Genomic DNA, 9,851 nt, shown 5'->3' with positions numbered 1-9,851 from the left:
GGTGCAGAATTGTGGTTCAGCATTTAATGGCAGAGAGAGGATATTAGCGAGATAGATAGATAGGTAAAAGGCCAAACATACAGCAATAGGAGGCGAAAGAGATTACTCAGCCTTCATCACATCCAGGCTTCTGACCACAGACTCTTGCGTCTCTCCGTCCTCGAGGCATATCTGCACATGCTGATAATCCACAAAGCTCACTCGCAACCTCTGCTGCCGACCCCAGATACTCAAGAGGACTAAAGCTTTGACTTTAAGTTGCAGCCGCAGCGCAGCCTGTTTTGAAATGTGAGTGGCAAGTTTTGCATATATTTACTCAAGCCTTCTTTTTTTTAATTATTATTATATTTTCAGCTAGAAGATGTGCTGGTGAACAAAAACAAATCTACCAGGGTAGAATTAGTGGATTCAAAGAACACAATCGGTGCATCATCACCAAAAACGACCACGCAGGCAAACTCTTACTCCTACGGAAAACCTACTAATAGATCAACCTGTTTGGTAATATCTAAAATGACTGACAAAAGTATTCCCATCCATTTCCCACGTTCGGTCATGTTGTGTCATTTACAGTTCATGTAAACACAATGTAGAGGCAAAACTGTGACCTGAGGAAGGGAAACAGATTTTCTAATGTCTTTACATTTATGTCACATTTATTCTCGGGATACATGGATAAATCGGCATCGATTTCCTTAAGTTTGGGAGATATGCGATCGGCCGACAATTACATGTGAAGATGATATCATCTACCTCAGCAAAGACATAAAAATCAGCCGCTGTTCTCTTCTGCTGCGCTGTGAGAGCGGTTCAGCTGACGGCCCACCAGATCATGTCTGCAATAGTCGCTCCACTGTTGCCAACTCAGCAACTTTATTTGTATATTTTGCAACATTTCAGGAAAAAAACAAACAAAAAAAAAGGAATTGGGGATCGGCCAGAAAACTGCAATCTGTTCACCCCTAGTTTATTCATCCGAGTCAATACTTTGTAGAACCACTTAGGGCGGGGGCGTCAAACTCATCTTCATTTTGGGCCACAAAGAGAACGCAAATGTCTCCAAATGTCCAGTTGGGGCAGAATGTGCCGATCAAACTTCCTGTTAAACTTAGATTCTAAATAAATAGCTGCCTCTGCAGTAGATGAGTCGGTAAAATTAAATAATATGGAAGCTCTTTTCACATTGATGCAATTTGGCAGCATACAAATAAAACCTGCTGTGATATAATTAATTAAAAAAAATTAGGGACATAATTATCTTCCCCAAAATCAATCAAATTTGGTGTCAAACGTTTGCGCAACTAAAATTTTCATTTGTGCTTCGATCATTTCGAAGATGTTAATAAAAATAGTTTCCAGAGATCACAGATGTCAAAGGTCAACCAAAGCCTCCATATTTACAAAATCAAACAAAAATTAGAGGACAAAATGCACAAACCAGCACATTTGTAACACAATTAATTGATTTGCTCATGTGGGTAGTGGAGGGCAGGTTGATCGCTGATGACTTCTAAAAACCTTTTATTAAAATCTTAATAAAGATAACGACACAAACAAAAGTTTTTGGTGCACAAAGCAGTAGAAACATTTGACACAAATTTTGTTTAAGAATGTTCTGGACTTTATTTTAGGGGTATCAGGCTAAAAAGGGTTGTGCACAAAGGCAATCCCAATTTTAAAAAAAATTGTTTTCATGAAATATTTTTGAAAACCTCGTATACTTATTAGTTACAATAACTAGTTTTGCTGGGCGACAAATTGCCCCATTAATTATTGCTGTGAACGATAATATTGTCATTTTGAGATAATTTTCAAGTGATACATCGATAGCAATGCAAGTTGCCCCTCTCAAAGACTAATAAAGGAACATTTCTGGATATTTTAAATATCCCAAATAAAACAATCAAAAATAGAGAATAAAGCAAAAATAAAACCGTATATTAAATGGATTATGACGTGTCATAAAACATATTAATCGTCAGAATGGAAATTATTGAGCTCATTTTCAGTTTATTACGCGATTAATTGCGTATTGTGACAGGTTTGCCTATATCCTGCCTTCCACTTAATAATTATGAATTACTTTGTCAGAACCTACTGCACACCATCCTGATAAAACACATCAAGTTTGTGGTTAGGACAAAAAGTGAAACAAGCGGTCTGAAGACTTCTTCGTGGCAGGTTGTGCTCACTGAACATGAAGCGTGCATTCTTCAGAGGGCAAACAAACTGCGTGTGTAGGTTTGATGGGGCTGAGCGCAGGGATTATATACACTCCTAACGCTACATACGCACAACAAACGGCAAGATAAAGTGCTGCTTTCTTTATCCATCCCTGCACCCACATCCTCTGCATCCTTTCTGCCTTAAAACTAGCTTTGATCCCACTCTTCTCCACCAGAGACATCTTTGTCGAAGCCTCGCTCCCCCCCCTCTCCCCCATCCACCACCTCCCACTTCCAATCCAGACCTCCTCTCTCCTCACTGTCTAATTGCTGGTTCAGTCCCGCTGCGCTTCAGTCAGCATGGAAAGACACTCTCGCGGCGGGGAGGAAATTTATCCGTCCCAGTCCAAACAAAGCGAGGAAAAGGAGGATACCTTCTTATGTCACTTTGTAACCCCCACCCTCCTTCGTCCCTCCCTCCCCAGTCGACTGGTGTTGGTGTGCCGCATCCACCTCCGGGTTTATTTCTGCCCCCGGGAGACGAACTCTTTTCACCCAGGTTGAGGCACCTGTGATTTTAGCTGCTGATAACTCTCCTCACATCTTCCGTCTATTTCTGGCAAAACAAAGTGAGCCGCTTTAGCGAAGGGGAAACCTCGCGCTTTCAATTCCTCCACAGCAGCAGCAGCATTTTATTACATGAATATTAAAAATGAAGACAAAAGGCATGAGCACCCTCGCGTTGCCACCAATCGCCCCGGCGCCCCTCCCCGCCTGTATCAATAACAATCAGAGAGGGAAATTAAACATTTATGAGGCGTATACGGCCCTGGTGAGGATCCAATCTCCACTGTCACTGCATGGTTTACTGGGAGCTCCAAAGTGTTTGGCGGCGGTCCCTGTTAGCGTTGCGGCTGATGGAGGCCTGCTCCGAGTGTCGTCAGGCTGCCAGGAGCCGCATTAGAGAAGAGGTCCTCGCTGTGAAATAATACAGACCGACCCCAGGGGGCCGCACGGTTCACGTGCGTTCTGAGCTAAATCATCTCCACCGCTGATGGCAGATGAAGGCTGCCGGTGCTGGCTATCGTCGAAGCTCAAGTGTGGGATACAACAAGTGGAGGTGGAGTGGGGGGAGAGGGGCACAGCTGCTCAGATGTAAGATCTGAGCTACATTTCAGCAGCTAACAGGACCTAAGAGACACACAAGATGCTATTTGGCCTTATTTTTTTTTTCTTTTGCTAGCGTTCATATTGCCGATTTGGATAGAAAGCATTCCAGAGGATAGACATGTCAAAATAACTGGAGGCAGAGATTTGCTTCGCCGCCTGTTTTATGTGGCCCGCAATTCAATTGAACCAGAAAATGTGACTTTCAGTATGGATGCTGAGAGGAATGCAGTCAGGGACGAGTAAACATGTATGGTCATCGTTTTGGTTTTATCAGATGGCTTCAGAGTACTGCTGGGAAATTTATTGTATCATTTATCACTTATCGTGATAAATTTATCCAAATTCCAAATAGTGATGTTTAGAAGCCCCTAAAACGGTCCGTATTTTCAGGATTGATTTATTTTTTTTTATTTTTATTTTTTTTACTATTTGTCTTCACCGTTTGTTCAATCAACATGTATCAATAAATTCAAAAATGTGAATAAACGCGGCTACACTGTTAGGGATACAAAATATTTATGTGTCCCTTTATGTGGCTGGTGTCCTATGGAAGCGTATTTCAAATTACGCTTGTTATTCAAATTAGTTTGTGTTTGAAGAGCAGTATTTGTGTTTGTGAGGCTATGACTGCTGTGCCACACAGTTACCTAAAAACCGAGTAATAAACAATAAATAGTTATTGGCACTTTTATTGTCATCATCATAGCACCGCAAAATATCGTGATAAAACTTGAAGTCCATATTTCCCACCTCTATTTTAGTGGCTTTGTAGTAGGAAAACGTCTGATTATCATTAAAAATTAAAGAGCATTAAAGTGCTCTTCCTGACTCTTTTCATCCTCCTTTCTGCTCACAATGTTCTCATAACTTTCATCAGGTTTTCATCCAGGATTGTCCATCCATCCTCACACCAACAGTGAAACGTTTCCCGACCAGGTTTCTTTCAGTGTTGGCCTTCGTCTGTGTAGATGTTATTTTACACGCAGGTGGACTCTACTTGTTTTTAATTTTGGGGAGTTCATATCCATAGCTATGCTTCATGTCGCTCTGAAACAGGGGCCAACAAACTTTTTTCAGAATCTGAGTCAGATTTACAGGCTCAGATTATGTGCCCAATCAATCAATCAATCAATCAATAAAGTTTATTTGCATAGCACATTTCCGCAACAAGGCACTTCAAAATGCTTCACATTGTAAAAACACCAAATATAAAAAGACCAATATAAATAGACCAACTTTAGAAGGAATAAAGGAATTTTTTTGTAGTATTTTCCAAAAATATCAATATCCCAAAGAAAATGTGTCCACCCACTTCATTGCAGTTTTTTTTAAAAACATTTTTCTTTGTTTTAAAATCTAAAGATAGAAATACAATGATGATTTTTGTAAATGTGAGGACACATTTTTTTATAGATTGGTAGATATTTCTGAAAGATCTTCCAACATTTGTGGCCCTAAACTTTTATTCTGCTGGGCTGAGGGCAAAATGGCTCTTACAGAGTTTGCAGGCCCCTGATCCGCAGCATAAAACTCAGTAAAACACATTAAAGTTTGTTTATTGATGTCAAAAAGTTCAGGAGGTATAAATACCTTTTATTGTATATCATGTTAGGCCATAAAGGGTCAATCAAACTGGTCACGTTCAGACTGTACATGCAGAGACATGACTGTGGCTCTGTGAATAGTGAGGCTTCATTTAGCATGAAGTTAAGCTAAAGTTCAACATTGTGTCACTAAGAAGCCAGAGGTGACCGTTGTGATGCGTGCAAACTCTGACCAGAATACACGCCTCCGAGGTTTAATATCTATTTAAAGGATTTAGTATAATTCGCAGCGCACTGATCAGAGAAAAAGAATCAAGTTGGTGACATCATGCTGATGTCTGGTGACTGTAACCCAGGGGAATCGCTGCTTTTTTAAATAGATCCATCTCACAGTCTTAGAGTTCAATGTTTGACAGCAGTAACCTTGTGGCCACTGAAAGTAACAGCTACTGCTTCTCTTACACAGATGGTTAAAAGACCGTGTTAAATGCTATATGTAGCATCCATAGTGTTTTTGGTTTGGCTCACTCATGGCGTTCTACAAACAGATTTATTCACCACAGCCTTAAACAGGGTGATAATTCAATAACGTTGTAGAAAAATCAACACAGTGTTTGAGTCTTTTCAGCCCTCGGATAGAAACTATCCACAAGAACACGACAGCTACTCTCCCCAAACTGAAACTCTTAAAACCAAGCGCGATTATAAATTGTTTTCTTCGGTTCCGATGAGCTGACTCATACTTATCCGCTGCGTATTTCGCGGTGCTCTTTAAATGGGAGTTCCTTTGTCACAGATGATTCAGTTTGCACCAGCTTCACCGTCGAGCGGATGGCGGCGCGGACTGGGAGGTCTGAAGTTACCATAGTGACACACCAGTCAATCTGGCAGTGACTGAATGGTGACTCACTATTGGCCAGTTTACTCTCTGAACAACACTTGCACGCCTGTTTCCACAAGAGGCTAACTGAATTTTACTTGGTAAATTAAAATTTGTAAAAATGTAACAGTAAAACTCAAAATAAGTCAAATATTGCAGAAAGTAATTCACCAAAATACATTTTCACCACAGTAATTGTCTTATGTGGCAGTATGTGATGTTCAGGTAAGATATTTAAATGTTTATAGCTACAGGAACTGGAATCATTCAAAGGTCAGCCTTAAAGGTTTTATTTCAGTTTTTATTTAGCACAAGTTAAAACTAAATATCTGCTAACGTAGCATTGTATGGCACTGATATGAACAGTTTCAGTTTTAGTTGTTTTAAGTGGCTAAAGTCAGCTAAAACAGTTAGCATACATCTGATTAGCCATTAAATGTTAGCAACCCTTCCCCACCTGTTGCCACACACTGCTGGACAGCTGGCTGAAAGAAGACTTTTCCCTCACTTCTATAGGTGAGACTAATTTGTCCGTTTTGAAATATTTCCACAGCATCAGCACAGAAACTATCTGGACATCGCCCATCAATCTGCTTTAAAACTGCACTCAACGTGTCCATTAAACAGCTAGCAGCAAGTTTACAACCCGAATACATAGCAAGACTAATAAATGAACCAACAAACCTGCTGCGCCACAATGCTGCACTGGAAAGAACAAACTGACTAAAATTATAAGACTTGTAGTTGAACGGTAAAGCTACACATAGTGGCTGTTTATCCAATTGTTTTGCATGTGCCCATGTATTAAATTATCAACATGTTATGTCGACATATGTTAATCTGTTAACTGACCACGCCTCCTTTGTACCACCAGATAACAGGTTCATCTGAAATCATGTCATGCTTTTCTATTAAAGATATTTGTGCAAATGCTGTGATTCTGTTGTTTTTTATTCAATGTTAATATACAGCGTAGGCCGAATGATGACCAAAGATGCTTCAAAACAAGTTTTAATATTTATGAAACATTTATTCTATATACGAAAACACAATGAAAAAAGGAGATTTTTATATTTGCTGGCATTAGGAACACTAGGAGTTTTATTGAAAGCGTTTGTGNGCTAAAGCAGCTCATGGAGGAGGTGGAGAAGATCGATTTTATAGATTAGCTGTCTCATACTGTCACAACAGGGTGACAGTTTTAACAAATATGTAAACATCAGACATATTGTAGCTTTAAAGTTTATTTTGAGTAACTGATCACTTCTTTGTTTACCGTTCACCACAGATCTCTAGCTCTACTGATTTGGGCAGAAGTGACTAAAAATGATGACGTACTTCAGACGGTCTCAATCTTCCGCCACTACCAGAATCACGTTTCTTCCCCTCCGGCGCCGTACCTATGTTGGCCATCTCCGGCACCACGGCGACGTAGGGCTCGTCGGGGAAGATGGGCGGGTTGTCGTTGATGTCCTGCACCCGGATGATGAACTCGGAGGAGGGCTCCAGGGCCCGGCCCGTCTCCCTGTCAGTGGCTGTCGCCGTGAGCCGGTACTCATCCTTCTCCTCGCGGTCCAGGGCCTTGGTGACGTGGATGTTGCCCGTGTTGCCGTCGATGACAAACACAGAGCCGACTCCCTCCCCCTCCAGCATGTACTTGGTGCGCCCGTCCCCTCTGTCCATGTCGGTGTGCAGCTGGAGAACGAAACACAGACAGACGACAATCCCCAGCAGCACCTTGGGGGGCGACACCGAGCATGGGCCGCTCGACGCAGGTATCACTCATCAACGCTCCTTGGCGGTCTGGTACGCGAAACGCCAGACTGCTGCAAAATGGGTGAGTCGTGTTGAGATGGAGGGTGTGGGTGTGGGGAGGATGTGAATCTGTGAATGTGAGAGGAAATAGCACCAGGTGTGGAACATACATATGGGACCAGGGGTGAGTACTGATGCATGCAGCTAATTAACTCACTGGACCAAACACGCCACTGGCGGAATCGTTGAGAGGGGAAAAAATAAATAAATAAATAAATAAAAAAATTAACGTTGATGCGGACAGTGGCCCTGCAAATGTCATATTACGTATAATCACAGTCATCCTGCAAAAGCAGCCACTATCCGTCTGTATAATCTTTCAGTCCTTTCCACCCATCTGCCTCTTCCCTGTCCTGCCTCTACATCCATCTGCCTCCACCCTTTAAACCACCTCTTTCTCTTGTTTCTCTGCTCCTTTCATCAAGTTACCTCGCTTACACAGATTGCCCATCTGCTCGCATTTCTTATTCTCTCCCCCTCACCCTCTTCTGTCTCTCTCTCTTCCTCTCAACTCTATTTTCTTGTCCCCTGTTTGTTTTTTTTATTATTATTTTGCTCTCTGGTGCAGAATTGTGGTTCAGCATTTAATGGCAGAGAGAGGATATTAGCGAGATAGATAGATAGGTAAAAGGCCAAACATACAGCAACAGGAGGCGAAAGAGATTACTCAGCCTTCATCACATCCAGGCTTCTGACCACAGACTCTTGCGTCTCTCCGTCCTCGAGGCATATCTGCACATGCTGATAATCCACAAAGCTCACTCGCAACCTCTGCTGCCGACCCCAGATACTCAAGAGGACTAAAGCTTTGACTTTAAGTAGCAGCCGCAGCGCAGCCTGTTTTGAAATGTGAGTGGCAAGTTTTGCATATATTTACTCAAGCCTTCTTTTTTTTAATTATTATTATATTTTCAGCTAGAAGATGTGCTGGTGAACAAAAACAAATCTACCAGGGTAGAATTAGTGGATTCAAAGAACACAATCGGTGCATCATCACCAAAAACGACCACGCAGGCAAACTCTTACTCCTACGGAAAACCTACTAATAGATCAACCTGTTTGGTAATATCTAAAATGACTGACAAAAGTATTCCCATCCATTTCCCACGTTCGGTCATGTTGTGTCATTTACAGTTCATGTAAACACAATGTAGAGGCAAAACTGTGACCTGAGGAAGGGAAACAGATTTTCTAATGTCTTTACATTTATGTCACATTTATTCTCGGGATACATGGATAAATCGGCATCGATTTCCTTAAGTTTGGGAGATATGCGATCGGCCGACAATTACATGTGAAGATGATATCATCTACCTCAGCAAAGACATAAAAATCAGCCGCTGTTCTCTTCTGCTGCGCTGTGAGAGCGGTTCAGCTGACGGCCCACCAGATCATGTCTGCAATAGTCGCTCCACTGTTGCCAACTCAGCAACTTTATTTGTATATTTTGCAACATTTCAGGAAAAAAACAAACAAAAAAAAAGGAATTGGGGATCGGCCAGAAAACTGCAATCTGTTCACCCCTAGTTTATTCATCCGAGTCAATACTTTGTAGAACCACTTAGGGCGGGGGCGTCAAACTCATCTTCATTTTGGGCCACAAAGAGAACGCAAATGTCTCCAAATGTCCAGTTGGGGCAGAATGTGCCGATCAAACTTCCTGTTAAACTTAGATTCTAAATAAATAGCTGCCTCTGCAGTAGATGAGTCGGTAAAATTAAATAATATGGAAGCTCTTTTCACATTGATGCAATTTGGCAGCATACAAATAAAACCTGCTGTGATATAATTAATTAAAAAAAATTAGGGACATAATTATCTTCCCCAAAATCAATCAAATTTGGTGTCAAACGTTTGCGCAACTAAAATTTTCATTTGTGCTTCGATCATTTCGAAGATGTTAATAAAAATAGTTTCCAGAGATCACAGATGTCAAAGGTCAACCAAAGCCTCCATATTTACAAAATCAAACAAAAATTAGAGGACAAAATGCACAAACCAGCACATTTGTAACACAATTAATTGATTTGCTCATGTGGGTAGTGGAGGGCAGGTTGATCGCTGATGACTTCTAAAAACCTTTTATTAAAATCTTAATAAAGATAACGACACAAACAAAAGTTTTTGGTGCACAAAGCAGTAGAAACATTTGACACAAATTTTGTTTAAGAATGTTCTGGACTTTATTTTAGGGGTATCAGGCTAAAAAGGGTTGTGCACAAAGGTAATCCCAATTTTTAAAAAATTTGTTTTCATGAAACATTTTTGAAAACCTTG

The sequence above is a fragment of the Poecilia formosa genome, unplaced genomic scaffold, assembly GCF_000485575.1.
Source record: "Poecilia formosa unplaced genomic scaffold, Poecilia_formosa-5.1.2 Scaffold37, whole genome shotgun sequence".
NCBI lineage: Eukaryota > Metazoa > Chordata > Actinopteri > Cyprinodontiformes > Poeciliidae > Poecilia > Poecilia formosa.
The sequence above is the reverse complement of the archived record's forward strand: the minus strand, read 5'-3'. Positions refer to the sequence as shown.